The sequence below is a fragment of the Cucurbita pepo genome, chromosome 1 (genome assembly GCF_057944985.1).
Source record: "Cucurbita pepo subsp. pepo isolate OVF chromosome 1, ASM5794498v1, whole genome shotgun sequence".
Taxonomy (NCBI): domain Eukaryota; kingdom Viridiplantae; phylum Streptophyta; class Magnoliopsida; order Cucurbitales; family Cucurbitaceae; genus Cucurbita; species Cucurbita pepo.
The window spans coordinates 12,555,247-12,573,023 of record NC_141798.1 but is presented as its reverse complement, the minus strand read 5'-3'; positions in this window follow the sequence as shown (position 1 = coordinate 12,573,023).

Genomic DNA, 17,777 nt, shown 5'->3' with positions numbered 1-17,777 from the left:
GGCATTGGCCTGAGCAGTGGCCTGTGCCTGTGCCTGTGCCTGTGCCTGTGCCTGTGCCTGTGCCTATACCTGTTCCTGTGCCTGTACCTGTGCCAGTGCCAACGCCTGTGCCTGGGCCTGTGCTTGGGCTTATTCCTGGGCCTGTTGTAGACTGGCTTGGTGATTGGTTACCAAGGTTTGAATTAGGGCTTGGATGGAGTCACACATTAACCTAGTATTAGCATCTACTCCACCCACTGAGGGTGCAGCTTCAGGTGCGACTTGGAGTGGTAGGGTAGGCTGGGGTGGAGGTTCTACTTGTGGTGGAGGCTGTACTGGTGGTGGAGGCTCAGCTTGTAGTGGAGCTAGAGGAGGTAGCTCAACTGGAGGTAAGATTGGGGGCGGCGTAACTGTTACCGGCCCAGTCTCTGATCTTTCTTGAGGTGGGCCCTCTACCGCCACACCTCGTCCTACTTCTCTATGACGGGGTCGCCCCCTTCCTCGTTTTCCTCTTCCTCTTCCTCGTCCTCCGGGCATGGTTCTATAAACCAATATAAGGTTGCTTAAGTCTAAGGCCTTAATACTATGCATATATATATATAACAATACGCACACTATACAATACATCGTAACGCCAAAGAAGTAAACATTCATCATACTAAGCATCATATCATGCTACTAACAAAATTACTCAGCATGCAACACATGACATCATACTCTTAAATAAATACGTGAAATATCACAACCATTTCAGTAATGTCAACATAAAAAAAAAATGCATGCGAGTTTTAAAACATTTCTCTTTTCTTATCTTATGCAAGGCGTACCTGATGGTGACGGGGCGTCGACGTTGGGACCGTGGAGCGTGCCAAGCCTACATCGTAGGCTAGTCTACAGAATCTAAAACCTAGAGCTCTGATACCAACTGTAACGACCCTAAATTTCCACATATCTAGAGTCGCCACTAACGTCTCATGCTCATCTCTAATGCAGAATAAAAATCTAAGCATGCTCATCTTTATTAGCGGAAAAATTTAAAAGTTCAGAATACATTAAAACATTGGAAAACACTGTCGGACTTACGTGTTTCAAACATCGTGCTGGAGTTTAAAACGATAAAATAAAATGATTACAAATTATTTAATATAAATGAATGAAATGCAAACGCCCTATCCTAACCAAGACTAGGAATTAAATATGCAACTATCCTATGCACGCGCCACAGTCTCTGATCACGATGCCACCGTCAACCGTACATGGGAGCCTTGCCTTTACCTGAAAAACAATATGGCACACGGCCTGAGTATTTCAAAGAAATACTCAGTAAGTGACCCCACTATAGGGGCCATGCTAATGCAAACACATGCAATCATGAATAGGGACCTATCTCTAATCATCTTAGGGGTGGCCTCCAGTCTCGGACAAATTGGATGTGTAGTTCTTCCCTACACACGACTCACACGTGCGAGTGTGAGTCCCCAGGGCGCTCGCACACCCCCTGGACCCTCTGGTCAAGCTAATCTGTAGCGACGTCCGGAGGTCAGCGGAACCCCATAGTGTCATGCGCCTCATGAACACCCTCATCTGTGTGCTTTCGCACCTGTGCACATTCGCGCTCATCATAAGGTGCGCGTCCGCACTCATCGTCTCTAGGGGAAGTAGCCCTATGCTTATGAACATACAAAATGCATGAGGTCCCTCTAAATCCATCGTAATGTCTCTTTTGACACAACCCTCTAGTCTCATCTCTTTGTTACTCTAGGTAACGCATATCGTGGATATTTATATTAATATCATTTTCATGCTCTTAGGGTTGTGTCCTACGTCGATCTAACGACATGACGCAATATGGCACTCATCATCATCTAGCATGCTCAATATGGAAAACATCATCATATTAAGGTAAAATCATGCAATCATCATGCACATCATAATGCCACAACGTGCGTCAAACATATTAAGCGTCACTCAACCAAATATGTATAAACTGGCACATATCATCAAGCATCATACAATTTATTTAGCCTATCCTATAGTAAGGCCACTTACTTGGTTGGCCTCGGCCGAAGTACTCCCTAAATAGCTAAACGTAAGCTCCCGTTCCGTGAGAGCTGCTTCCTACTTCGCTGGGTTTGTTTCCTATCACGCCGTTCACCACTTTCCGTTAGTATTTCACAATTAATTTACCTATAATTTAATAAATGTGAAATACGGCTCTAAAACGGCCTCGGATACCTTAATCGGGGCCGAAAACAGATCCGGGAGGGTCGAAACAGTGGAAACCGGGCTGAAAACAGGTGAAATCCATAGCAATGTTTTCCATTTCCATTATGGTATGCTTAGAGGTTGTAATAGCCTGGCAGTTTTCTACCTAGAAGCTTTTACTTGTTGGCACACCAGACATTTACTCACGTATTCCGCGATATCCTTTTTCATACTTCGCTACCAGAAGTGTTGTTTCAAGTCTTGATACATCTTTGTTCCACCTGGATGTATCAAGAAGGGTGAGTTGTGTGCCTCGGTTAGGATTTCGTTCTCTATTTCCCTGACCGGTGGGACACATAAACGCCCTTGACATAATAGTTCATCATTTATTGACTTAAAAAAACCGTCCACTAGGCCTGCTTTCAATTAGTTTAGGATTTTGCCTAGGCTTGGGTCGTCAGGTTGTGAGTTTATGATCCTTTGTCTGAGCGTGGGAAGCACTGTCAGTTAGGCTATTTGAGCTACCACCTCTTTGGTTACTACCGCTATGTCAGCTCATTCGAAATCAGTTCACACTAGTGGCTCCCTTGTGATGAGGGCCGACGAGTGTACTGCTTTTCGACTTAGTGCATCAGCGACTACGTTTGCTTTTCCATGGTGGTACTGGATATCTATGTCGTAATCTTTTACCAGCTCTAGTCATCTACGTTGTCTCATGTTCAATTCTTTTTGTGTGAACAAGTATTTTAGGCTTTTATGGTTCGTATAAATTTGGGTCTTTTCGGCATACAGGTAGTGTCGCCAAATTTTTAACGCGAACACCACTGTCGCCATCTCCAAATCATGTGTAGGATAGTTTTTCTCACAATCCTTTAGTTGGCGTGATGCATACGCAACCACCTTGCACTGTTGCATCACTGTAAATCACGTATCCTACAGAACTTTCTGGAACCGTGAGCACTGGGGCAGACACTAGTCTTTTTTTTAGTTCTTGAAAGCTGGCCTCACAAGTCTCGTTCCAAACGAAGGGTACACCTTTCTTTGTCAATTGGGTGAGAGGCGTGGCTATTCTAGCAAAGTCTTGAACAAACCTTCGATAGTAACCCGCCAATTCAAAGAAACTTCGTATCTCGGTAACCGTAGTTGGGCGTTTAAATTTCGTGACAACTTCTATCTTGTTGGAATCTACTAAAATTCCGTCTTTAGACACTACGTGCCCCAAAAACGAAACCTGTCGTAGCCAAAATTCACACTTGGAGAATTTGGCATACAACTTGTTCTCCCTTAAGATAGTTAGGGCTTTGCGAATGTGCTTTTGGTGTTCTAGGTCCGTTTTCGAGTATATGAGGATGTCGTCTATGAACACGATCACAAACAAGTCTAAGCACTCCTTAAATACTCGGTTCATTAATTCCATGAATACCGCTGGGGCATTAGTGAGACCAAAAGACATTACCACAAACTCATAGTGGCCATATCTGGTTCGAAAGGCTGTTTTCGGTATCTCTTCATTTTTAATCTTAATTTGATGGTATCCTGATCGAAGATCTATTTTGGAAAACACTGTCGCCTCTTGAAGTTAGTCAAATAGGTCCTCGATGCGGGGTAATGGGTATTTTTTTCTTTACCGTCCTCTTGTTTAGTTCTCTATAATCAATGCATAGACGCATAGAGCTGTCTTTCTTTTTGACAAACAACACTGGCGCTCCCCAAGGGGATTTGCTAGGTCGAATGAAGCCTTTATCTAATAGGTCTTGCAGTTGTGATTTAAGTTCTGCTGGTGCCATGTGGTATGGGGCCTTAGAGATGGGTCACGTTCCTGGTTCCAGTTCTATTCCAAAGTCTACCTCTCACGATGGAGGGATTCCCGGGAGGTCCTCCGGGAAGACGTCTATAAATTCGTTTACTATGGGTACTGTATCTATTGGTTTTTCCTTTCCTTTTGTGTTTACTGTACATGCTGGAAACGCCCACCCCCCCTTGTTGTACCAGGCGTCTCGCTTTCATCATCGATATTATTTTTGGGGTGGTACCTGTGAAGGTTCCTTTAAACTTAAAGGTAAGTCCGTTTGGAGGTGTGAATATCACCTCTTTCTTATGGCAATCTATGCTAGCAAAGTTTTCGTCTAGCCAGTCCATTCCTAGTATGACGTCAAAATCCGTCATATCCACTACTTTTAAGTCTACGTGGATGGTTTGTCCAGCTATTACCACTTGTCCGTCTTTTACTCTAATTTTCGTAACTAGGTCTACCCCTGCTGGGGTATCAACCGACAATACGTGCATTAAGGGTTCTAACTAAGTTTATGATTTATTTATAACATTCCCTACATTCTACCATATAATTCAGATAAAAGAAAACATAAATATCGTGACGTAAAGACATGCATTGACACCAGATCACATCACAACACAAAATCATACAGTATCATGTCATTCAACATTTAAAGCCAACCACATTAAATATATCAAAAAAATTATACATCCCTCATACTACGTAAGGTGTACCTAACAACAACGGGGCATCGGTAATTGGACCGTGGAACATGTCAAGCCTACTTTGTAGGCTAGTCTACAAGATCTATAACCTAGAGCTCTGATACCAACTGTAACGACCATAAATTTTACCTATTTAATCTAAGGTCATTACTATACTTTGACATGCAGAATTTACATTAAATGGGCCCTGATCATAAATGCGACTTACACTCGCCTTTTATTACCTTGTGAAATAGAAAACGATTACAAGAGAAAGAAAAAAAAAACATTATTGAAATAAGGGAAAAAGAACAAAACTGAAATGAATGTCTTACTCTACCCTAAGATTTGTTATGCAAATACAATTCAACCTATGCTAACCTATACTAATGATGCAAACCGAATTCAATCTAGACTACGAAATGGAAAAACAACTACCCTATGCATGTGCCACGGTCCCGGGGTGTATGATGCCGCCGTCGATGTCACATGGGTGCCTTGCCCTTATCTGAAAAGTAAAGTAGCACGAGGCTTGAGTATTACTAGAATACTCAGTAAGTGGCCCCCTATCGGGGTTATGCAACAAACACATGCAATGATATGATGGGACCTATCTTTTCGTTTCGTTTTTGGTGCTGTCCTAACGGGTAAACTTTGGACGTGTACCATATACTCTACACACAGCCCATACGTGCGAGTATGGGCTCACCAACTAGTTCGCACACCGCTGGGCCACTTTCCTTATCCAGTGGGCATACTCTGGGAGCCCCTTATGCCAGAACTCGTTAGAACTAGTAACCGTCATGGCAGCGTTATGCAAAGCATAACGGTCGTTGTCCTGCCATTGGATGTATGCGTCCGTACCCTCGTGATGGGATAGGGGTATCCCCCAAATGCATGAACACACATAATGCATGAGGTCCCCATTACTTCTACATTTAACATTAATGAACATAACCCCCCTTGTCACGTTCCATGCTTATATGTCATTCTCATTTTCAATTTACGTATCATACATATTTCTATCGGGGTTATGTTTCCAGGCAGTTTACCGTATTTCATGTCATACAATTCATGTTGTTTACATTCAAATATTCCATACAATCATGTGGAATCATTCAAGAACAACATAACGTCACATGCATTACATAACACATCAAACTAAACAGCATACATAGCATACATTCACGTTCACATGATTACATTCTTAAGCACAACCTATCATACGATTTAATGACACGTGCGAATCCACGGGCATGTGCAAACAAACAGCAAATAACGCGTAACCTACGACGGGTGAGCCACTTACTTGGTAGGCCTTAGCCGAAGTACTCCCTAAAATATAAACGTAAGCTCCTAGCTCCTCGTAAACGTTCTACGCTCCCGTTGGTGGTTGGTTCCTATTGTATCATTCGACACATTCGTTAGTATTTCACAAACATAATTAATTTCAAACTTGAATTTGTGAAATACGACCTTAAAATGATCTATTTTACCTTCAACGGGGCCGAAACTAAGTCTGGGAGGGTCGGAACGATGACAAATGGGCCGAAAATAGGTTTTTTGAGCCAAATAAGCCGCCGGAGCCGAGAAGCCGCCGCCGAGTCGATCAAGCCGTCGGAGCCGAGGGGTGTCGCGCTGCAAACGTGCCACATGGCACAACCAGAGGGCGACGTGTGTGCAGCGGTCTCGGATCGAGGTGCGGGTTGACGGGTCGCTCGCAGGTTATGGGCTGGCCTGGCTGAAGGACGTGTAGGTGCGCTGGGCTGTGCGTGTTGGGCGTTGGACTGTGCTTGTGGGTCTCGGGTCGGTTGGGTTTTTGTTCTCAGGTTGTGGCTGGTGGGTTAGGCCGTACTTGGGCTTACAGGTTTGGGCTGAGGCGACTGGGCCACGGGAGTCGTCGGGTGTTGGGCTGACTTACGGTTGTTGGACTCGGTTCGGGTCGCGAGATCCGGCCCTTGGGTCAAACTTCGTCTCCTTCACTCGGTTGCCTGCGGTTCTTTCCGATGACCTCTCTCTCTCCTCGTTAACGTCGTTTCGACGTTTTTTCCTCCGTTCCCGAGTCTCTTTCTCCCCCTAATTCCGTTTTTGGTATTGGTTTGGTTCATAAAGGTCTCACACTCCCGGATCATGAAGGGTTCGAAAATCCGACGTTTCGTCTCCCTTGCCGACGGTGTACAACGTGTAGGACTCGTCTAAATCTACCCCTGATGTGTGCAAAAGGCTCTGGGATTACTTTTGTTATGGAGGTTTAGACGTCGATTTCGTAGGGTTTGGCCTCACCGGAGTTTCGTCGGATTTTCACTGTCCTCTTTATTTTCCCTTATCTTTTTTGCTTCTTTGCAGGTGTCTTGGGTTGGCTGAAGGTCGGGATCGAGTTTCCTTGGTGACCCAGACTTTGGCTGCCCTTTGTGGGTCGTGTGGGAGCGAAAACTCCAACGTTCGCCAGAGTTTTCGGACCTGCCGTGACTCCGTTTTTTTTTTCTTCGATCCGTTACACAAGATAAAGTTTTTGCCCAAGTACAAAAAACATAAAGTAGTTCACAAAATACAAATTCACCAAGTTTGGCTTCAAGTTTATCATGTAGATAAGGTATCATCTTCAAATTCAACATTGGCATGAATAAGGCATGCATCACTTTATTCACCTATATAAATATACAAAATATATATGAATATATGATTATGTGAACACTTTAATTAACTAATGAAAAAATTATTTCATTAATTTAAATAAATAAACTTCAAAAATTACATACCGATAATCACTTTGTCGGATGACCAAGCAACTGTACTACCCACAGCTACTTCAATACATGTCATTTCTGACGTAGGCCGCCACAAATAGGTATTGCATTTCTTTGGTATATCAACTCATACTCTAATAGCATGCGGTCCAATAGGGATGTGATGAACAAGAGCAACTGGATCATTAGAAGACCATCGTCCTTCTACAACAATCTCTCCTGAGTCATGCCAATCTAGTAACTTGCACTTAATTTGAGTATTATTATTGATACTCTACCAGAAGAAAAATAAAAACATTGAGAATTTGCTAGTAATAATGAAATCAATAATTTTATTCGTTAAATTAGAAAATCAACTTAAGGTAGAAGAAGGTATTGTCAAATTTGAATGGATGTTTGTTGATTTTGGTATACTTCCAATACCATTGGAGGCTTCCTCGATTAGGTCAATCTATGAAAATTTTAATAAAAATATATATGGAATAAATAAACTCACAATAGAATGAATGTGAAGTTTGTATAACTTAATTTTAAAAAAATGTACCTGTTTCTTCATAAAACTTGAGAACATTAGTTTCATTTCCATCATTTCTTCCCTCATCTTCAAATATTCTTTCGCAAGAATCATGTATCTATTTTCTTGTTGAGACAAGAGAGACAATTTAGAACGAGTCACTCCAAATTTAAGTCCTCTTACATGCCCACAATCTGGTCTAAGAACTTTACTCAAGACATCATCAACAATACTATTTGATGAAGTTTTTGTCTCAACCTCGGCTTGTTCAATGCGCTCCTACCAAGAAAGTATATCAAATACATAATGCAATTCTTACATTTAAAAAATGTCAATTGTCCATAATTGCTTCACACATCTTATAAGTCAACAGACATGATAAAAAAATCATCTCAACAAAGTCAGTGGTTTGTTTAGTGCTCATATTAATAAAAGACCACTTCAACCACCCATTTCATTTACATTATAAACAAGAGATATCAAGGAATACAATACTTCCAAACTTTTTACATATCCAATAAAGTATAAAAAAAGAGTCATTTTCAAACAAGTTTAACACATGTTATAAGAAAAAAAAATCCCATAGTATGCAACTGCAAGACGGGTCGGGTTCACGTTTGGCCTCTAGACCAGCCCACGGAACGAACGTGGGCCCTGTGCGTTTCGGCCAAACGCGGACGCGCGTTGCAGCCTTGGTCTTGGCTCCGCACGCGTGCTCTCGGCTCGGCTTGACGTGTACGGCGGCTCGGCTCCGTCAAAACCCGCGGCTCGGCTCCGTCAAATCCCGTAGCTCAGCTCGGCGGCTTAATTGGTCGGCTCGGCAGCTCAGCTTGGTTAATCGGTATCACTATAATATATCGATTCCAAGGTTTTTGGCCCTTCCGAAGCCGTTTCTGCCCTTAGTTTTACCATCCGAGGTCAGTATGGCTCCTAAACGTTAAAGACAGATTAGGTCGAGGGTTTATTTTGATAAATAGCATGAGGTTTAGCTAGGGTACCTTATGAAAGGTTCTAAATTTTTATGTGGTTATCATAGGACATATTTAACCACTGGGATTAGCTCGTTGTGAGTGACTTCAACGAAGACCATCGAGGTAAGTGACCTTACTGTTGGAGTTAGCTTTCTACGTGTTGTATGATGGTGCGTGCCCTGTGGCCCCTGCATGCACCATATTTTATGTGATATGATTATGTGATGTATAGATTGTTGACCGTAGATTGTGTATGTTATGTGACGTATGAACTCGTGTTGACTGTTGACTGTTTATGTTATGTCATGAATGAGATGTTAGTATTGTATGTCATGAATATGTTGATTGATGCCACAGATACACGTAGAATTATCGAGTCATGTCATGAGATGTTTATGCAACTGGAATGTTTATGTAATATGACATGTAATGTAAGTCATGTGAGATGCCATGTGATGTAAGAAACGTAAATGCGATGTTAGCACTGCTTATGTAATGTCATGTTAAATATGTTAAGGGACCTCATGCATATATGTATGTCACGTGCATCGGGATTCTTCCCCTTTATGATACGAAAGAATGAAATACGATATTTATGTTCGCCATGATATCATGCGGGCCCTTTTCTGTTCTGTGGTGTCCGGCTACGTGTAACACTTTGTGCCCGACCAAGTCAGGCCCAGGGGGTACGTATAAGAGCCCGCCTGGTGGGTTCATGTACACGTACATGGGCCATGTGTGAAGGAGTACCACACATCCAACCCTACTCGAAATAGAAAAGCGCCCAAGGCTATGAAAAGTTTATGAAAAGTTAGGTCCCACTCATATGTTGCATGTGTTTGCATTCCTAACCTCAACAGTGGGGTGACTTACTGAGTATTTCATAAAATACTCAAGCCACGTGCTACCTACATTTTTCAGGTAAAGGCAAGGCTCCAATGTACGGTTGACGGCGGAGCTGAGGCCACCATGGAAGTTGGAGACGGGATATTTTTAGGAGTTTACTTTTATTAGACTGTTTTAAGTTATAGGATTGAGTATCGTTTTATTTGGATTTATTTTGAATTCAGTATTGAAGGTTTATTTTCAGAGTTAAGGTTTTGTTTTGGATTCATGAATTTGTATGAAAGACTATTTCAAGGTTATTTATGATGAGCTTCTGCTTAATGAGATAAGTATGCATGGGTGACGTCACTAATTAGGTTAAAGAAAATTAGGGGCGTTACAGTAAGTGACCTTACTATCTGTAACGCCCCTAATTTTCTTTAACCTAATTAGTGAGTCACCCATGCATACTTATCTCATTAGGCGGAAGCTCATCATAAATAACCTTGAAATAGTCTTTCATAAAAATTCATGAATTCAAAACAAAACCTAAACTCCGAAAATAAACCTTCAATACTGAATTCAAAATAAATCCAAATAAAACGATACTCAATCCTATAACTTAAAACAGTCTAATAAAAGTAAACTCCTAAAAATATCCCGTCTCCAACTTCCATGGTGGCCTTAGCTCCGCCGTCAACCGTACATTGGCGCCTTGCCTTTACCTGAAAAATGTAGGTAGCACGTGGCTTGAGTATTTTATGAAATACTCAGTAAGTCACCCCACTGTTGGGGTTAGGAATGCAAACACATGCAACATATGAGCGGGACCTAACTTTTCATAAAATTTTCTTAGCCTTGGGCGCTTTTCTATTCTGGGTAGGGTTGGATGTGTGGTACTCCTTCACACATGGCCCATGTACGTGTACATGAACCCACCAGGCGAGCTCTTATACGTACCCCCTGGGCATGACTTGGTCGGGCACAACGTGTTACACGTAGCCGGACACCACAGAACAGAAAAGGGCCCGCATGATATCACGGCGAACATAAATATCGTATTTCATTCTTTCGTATCATAAAGAGGAAGAATCCCGATGCACGTGACATACATATATGCATGAGGTCCCTTAACATATTTAACATGACATTACATAAGCAGTGCTAACATCGCATTTACGTTTCTTACATCACATGGCATCTCACATTACTTACATTACATGGCATATTACATAAACATTCAAGTTGCATAAACATCTCATGACATGACTCGATAATTCTACGTGTATCTATGACATCAACCAACATATTCATGGCATACAATACTAACATCTCATTCATGACATAACATAAACAGTCAACAGTCAACACAAGTTCATACATCACATAACATACACAATCTACGGTCAACACAATCTATACATCACATAATCATATCACATAAAATATGGTGCATGCAGGGGCCACAGGGCACGCACCATCATACAACACGTAGTAAGCTAACTCCAACAGTAAGGTCACTTACCTCGATGGTCTTGGTTGAAGTCACTCACAACGAGCTAATCCCCGCAGTTAAATATGTCCTATGATAACCACATAAAAATTTAGAACCTTTCATAAGGTACCCTAGCTAAACCTCATGCTATTTATCAAAATAAACCCTCGACCTAATCTGTCTTTAACGTTTAGGAGCCATACTGACCTCGGATGGTAAAACTAAGGGCAGAAACGGCTTCGGAAGGGCCAAAAACCTTGGAATCGATATATTATAGTGATACCGATTCACCAAGCCGAGCTGCCGAGCCGACCAATTAAGCCGCCAAGCTGAGCTACGGGATTTGACGGAGCCGAGCTGCGGGTTTTGACGGAGCCGAGCCGCCGTACACGTCAAGCTGAGCCGAGAGCACGCGTGTGGAGCCGAGACCAAGGCTGCAGCGCGCATCCGCGTTGGGCCGAAACGCACAGGGCCCGCGTTCGTTCCGTGGGCTGGTCCAGAGGCCAAACGTGAACCCAACCCGTTTTCCTTCGTCTTCCTTACCCGAAATCTCGCAAAAACCCTAATCGTCGTTGCGCCGCCAACGACGTCGTCACAACCCTGATTCCGACGACGCGACGACACCCTTCGCCTATTCCGACCGACGCGCAACGATATTCAACACCGTTAGCCTCGGTCGCTTCTCCCTCCGGACACTCACCGAAGAAAATCCAGCGAACCACCTCACACGTTTTTCCTGGCTAACCCTCTCGATTTTTCCGTACTCTCAGACACCCTCAAAAACCCTAAACGTTTGGAGAGCAAAACTTGTTTTCAATGAAAGAGGATAGTTGTATATGGGAATATAAAAGATCTTTATTACTTTTCCATTAAGGTAGTAATTTCCTTACTAGAAATCATACCTTTTCCAGCGACAATAAATGCAGCATAATATCTTTTCGTTTTTTGGCAGCAAAAATAAAATCTTAGCATAAAATGTAAAATAAATAAAACAAAAATTCGAATCCTTACATTATCCCCTCCTAAAAAGAACTTTCGTCCTCGAAAGTCTCCCTAGCAAGAAATAACTCTGGATACTTTTCTCTAATCTCATCCACTTGTTCCCATTACGTAACTTCCCCTACTAGCTTTTAGAATCCTTTGTGCCGCCTCCCGAGCAATCCTTGGCCACGTGGTCCTCCTTTCCACACCGAAAACAGGCTCTAATGTGACCTAAACATTTACCCTAGTGATTTTTCCCACACTTATTACACTTAGGCTTGCCATCTAATTCGTTTTCATGTTCGTGACGACGTTTTTTGTCCCACTGACGATGAAGGGGTTTCATGCGAACTATCAAGTCCTTCCAAAGACTTAGCTGCTCTCAAGGCGACAGCGTAAGTGGCAAGTGCAATCGCCTCAACAGTTTTACGAATCTTCATATCTAACCCCAGCACAAATCGTCGGGCTGTCTTGTAGTCTGTGTTCACTAATTTTGGGGCAAAACGCTTTAGCTTAGAAAATTCCCTGGCATAGGTAGTAACAGTACGCCCCCTCTGACTCAATTGGGTAAACTCCTACTGCTTTCGCAACTGGACATCCTCTGGGTAATATTCTTCAGAGAAGGCATCCTTGAACTCCACCCACGAGATTGCACCACCCTTAGGACTAATAAGATCGCGGGTGGCCTGCCACCACAATTCTGCATCATCACGCAGCATAAACGTAGCACACTCTACCCTATGGGCCTCAGGGTAGTTGGTCAACACAAATACTGACTCAATGGACCTCAGCCACATTTGTGCCACCGTTGGATCTTCAGATGCCCCCTTAAAAGTTCGAGGGTCACCCCTCTTGAAATCCTGCAAGTACCTAGCCTCCATAGTTGATGTAGAAGCATTCGCTTGCTGGTTGGCAGTCAGATTTTGAATCACAGTTTGTAATGCATTTACTAGGGCAGCTGTAGGATCTGGTGCGGCCTGAGGTGCCGCTGGTGCGGGATAGGCTGCTCTACAGAATCCTCTCGTCGCCTATTACGTCCCCTTCCTCTTCCTCTACCCCTAAGTGGGGGTCGTCCCCTAAGACCTCCTCCTCGAGTTCTAGGTGGCATCTAAACAGTGCATGTAACCACTACGTCGCACACTTATCTAATACATTCTATTCTAACATTCGTAGTCATGCAAGTCACGCATACATACAACTATAGCATTATCATAACCATCCGATAGTACATGACATATCATAACTCATGCCAACATATGAAACATGTATATCATATCATTCACCACAAAACACACATTCACTACTACATACATCATTAATTAAGAAGCTTTATTTAAAAAAAAAAAAAAAAAGGCGTACCTGACGGTGAGACGCGTTTGCTGGAGGACCATGGAAGTACGTTAGGCCTACATTGTAAGCCCGTCTACAAGATCTATAACCTAGGGCTCTGATACCAACTGTAACGCCCCTAATTTTCTTTAACCTAATTAGTGACGTCACCCATGCATACTTATCTCATTAGGCGGAAGCTCATCATAAATAACCTTGAAATAGTCTTTCATAAAAATTCATGAATCCAAAACAAAACCTAAACTCCGAAAATAAACCTTCAATACTGAATTCAAAATAAATCCAAATAAAACGATACTCAATCCTATAACTTAAAACAGTCTAATAAAAGTAAACTCCTAAAAATATCCCGTCTCCAACTTCCATGGTGGCCTTAGCTCCGCCGTCAACCGTACATTGGCGCCTTGCCTTTACCTGAAAAATGTAGGTAGCACGTGGCTTGAGTATTTTATGAAATACTCAGTAAGTCACCCCACTGTTGGGGTTAGGAATGCAAACACATGCAACATATGAGCGGGACCTAACTTTTCATAAAATTTTCTTAGCCTTGGGCGCTTTTCTATTCCGGGTAGGGTTGGATGTGTGGTACTCCTTCACACATGGCCCATGTACGTGTACATGAACCCACCAGGCGAGCTCTTATACGTACCCCCTAGGCATGACTTGGTCGGGCACAACGTGTTACACGTAGCCGGACACCACAGAACAGAAAAGGGCCCGCTGATATCACGGCGAACATAAATATCGTATTTCATTCTTTCGTATCATAAAGGGGAAGAATCCCGATGCACGTGACATACATATATGCATGAGGTCCCTTAACATATTTAACATGACATTACATAAGCAGTGCTAACATCGCATTTACGTTTCTTACATCACATGGCATCTCACATGACTTACATTACATGGCATATTACATAAACATTCCAGTTGCATAAACATCTCATGACATGACTCGATATTCTACGTGTATCTATGGCATCAACCAACATATTCATGGCATACAATACTAACATCTCATTCATGACATAACATAAACAGTCAACAGTCAACACAAGTTCATACATCACATAACATACACAATCTACGGTCAACACAATCTATACATCACATAATCATATCACATAAAATATGGTGCATGCAGGGGCCACAGGGCACGCACCATCATACAACACGTAGTAAGCTAACTCCAACAGTAAGGTCACTTACCTCGATGGTCTTGGTTGAAGTCACTCACAACGAGCTAATCCCCGTAGTTAAATATGTCCTATGATAACCACATAAAAATTTAGAACCTTTCATAAGGTACCCTAGCTAAACCTCATGCTATTTATCAAAATAAACCCTCGACCTAATCTGTCTTTAACGTTTAGGAGCCATACTGACCTCGGATGGTAAAACTATGGGCAGAAACGACTTCGGAAGGGCCAAAAACCTTGGAATCGATATATTATAGTGATACCGATTCACCAAGCCGAGCTGCCGAGCCGACCAATTAAGCCGCCAAGCTGAGCTACGGGATTTGACGGAGCTGAGCTGCGGGTTTTGACGGAGCCGAGCCGCCGTACACGTCAAGCTGAGCCGAGAGCACGCGTGTGGAGCCGAGACCAAGGCTGCAGCGCGCGTCCGCGTTGGGCCGAAACGCACAGGGCCCGCGTTCGTTCCGTGGGCTGGTCCAGAGGCCAAACGTGAACCCAACCCATTTTCCTTCGTCTTCCTTACCCGAAATCTCGCAAAAACCCTAATCATCGCTGCGCTGCCAACGAAGTCGTCACAACCCCGATTCCAACGACGCGACGACACCCTTCGCCTATTCCGACCGACGCGCAACGATATTCAACACCGATAGCCTCGGTCGCTTCTCCCTCCGGCCACTCACCGAAGAAAATCCAGCGAACCACCTCACACGTTTTTCCTGGCTAACCCTCTCGATTTTTCCGTACTCTCAGACACCCTCGAAAACCCTAAACGTTTGGAGAGAAAAAGTTGTTTTCAATGAAGGAGGATAGTTGTATATGGGAATATAAAAGATCTTTATGACTTTTCCATTAAGGTAGTAATTTCCTTGCTAGAAATCATACCTTTTCCAGCGACAATAAATGCAGCATAATATCTTTTCGTTTTTTGGCAGCAAAAATAAAATCTTAGCATAAAATGTAAAATAAATAAAACAAAAATTCGAATCCTTACACTATCGATATGGTTATATTTTGATGTTGACACGTGCCCTGTGGTTCTGCATGTGTCATATATATTGATATGTGTGAATTGTCTGTGGATCGATATGTTTCCTATATGTTATATATATGTTATAATATGTGAATTGTATGATAATAGTTACTGTACGATGTGTTCAAGGATATGTTTGAGATATGATACAAAAAGAATGCACAAAACGAAATATAACGATAGGAGTAAAATACGTTCACGAAACGTTAAGGTTAGGTTACATACCGGAGTGATATGGATAAGAGAGATTGATGGAAGAATACGGTTAGGTTACGGGTAGAAAGGGATAGGTTTGTGATAGATTGATAGAACTATAGTGTTAGGTTAAGTTCTTGTGATGATATGACTAAGGTACGTTCAAGTAATGATATGTCTGTGATAGGTATAAGAACGTTAAGACTATGATAAGTTAGAGAATGATATGACTATGAAGTGTTTATGTTGTTACTTGTTTATGATATGATACATTGTGATGCAATATGTCATGGTATGATGTGTATATGATGAAATGTTATGTTAAAAGCATAGAACGTTATGTTAGGTCTCTTAAATTGTGTGTATACAACATGATATGAATGACATGAAATTACGATATATGACATGAAATATAACCCCGTTAGAATTATGTATGATTTAAGAACGGAAGAATGAGAAACGATATGATATGAATGATGAACGATATCTGAAACGATATGAAAAATGATATGATATGTACTTAATGCTAGCGGGGTTGTATTAAAGGATAATGAAATTGTAGAAGTAGTGGGGACCTCATGCATTATGTGTGTTAATGCATCCAGGGGGATACCCCTATCCCATCATGAGGGTACGGACGCGTACATCCAATGACAGGACAACGATCGTTATGCTTTGCATAGCGCTGTCGTGACGGTTACTAGTTCTAACGGGTCCCGGCATAAGGGGCTCCCAGAGTATGCCCACCAGATAAGGAAAGTGGCCCAGCGGTGTGCGAACTAGCTGGTGAGCCCATACTCGCACGTATGGGCCGGGTGTAGAGTATATGGTACACGTCCACGATTATCCGTTAGGACAGCACCGTAGGGAAAACGAAACGAAACGAAACGAAACGAAAGATAGGTCCCATCATTTCATTGCATGTGATTGTTGCATTTAACCCAATAGTGGGGTCACTTACTAAGTATTTCTTTAAATACTCAAGCCATGTGCTACTACATTTTTCAGGTTAAGGCAAGGCATTCCTGTACGGCTACCGACGGCATCGCAACTCGAGATCATGACACATGCATAGGATATTGGTATTTATTTTCTTAGACTTAGGATAAAATATGATGTTTTAAACTTAAACGCTTATTTATTTTATTTCGGGTCTTTTGTTGTGTCGTTTTAAAGATGTTTTCGAAACACGTAAGTCCATGGCTGTGTTTTAAGTTAAAGTTTATGTTTTATAGAATTTAAATGAAGTCTTCCGCATTCAATGTTTATGGTACGTATACAGTAGCGATCTTAAATTAAGTAAAAAAATTTGGGTCGTTACATAGATCCACTAGAAATTTGGAATACATGAGAACAAAATTAAAAGGCAAAAAAAAAAAAAAAAAAGGAAGATCAAGGAATTTAAAACCTCAAACTAAATATAGAGGAAAAAATAAATACAGAGAGTAAATATAGAGAGTAATAAAGGCCAGAATAATTTGAAATATCTATGCCTACTTTGTTATACAACAATAACCATGAAAAATAAGATTTTTAATAAAAATATAATTATAGATATATAACATTTCAAGACTTTTAACAATTGACCAATGTAAATTAGAGAAATAATGTGGTAGAGTTCAAACCTGAAACTGATGTCATGGGCTCATATAGGTTGACTCGGATTTCAAAGGACAGAATCAAACTTTCATTAAAGATATATTTGTGACAACGACTTAAGCTAGCCAGGTAAGTGACCTTACTATCGGCATAGTTATATTTGATGTTGACACGTGCCCTATAGTTCTGCACGTGTCATATGTATT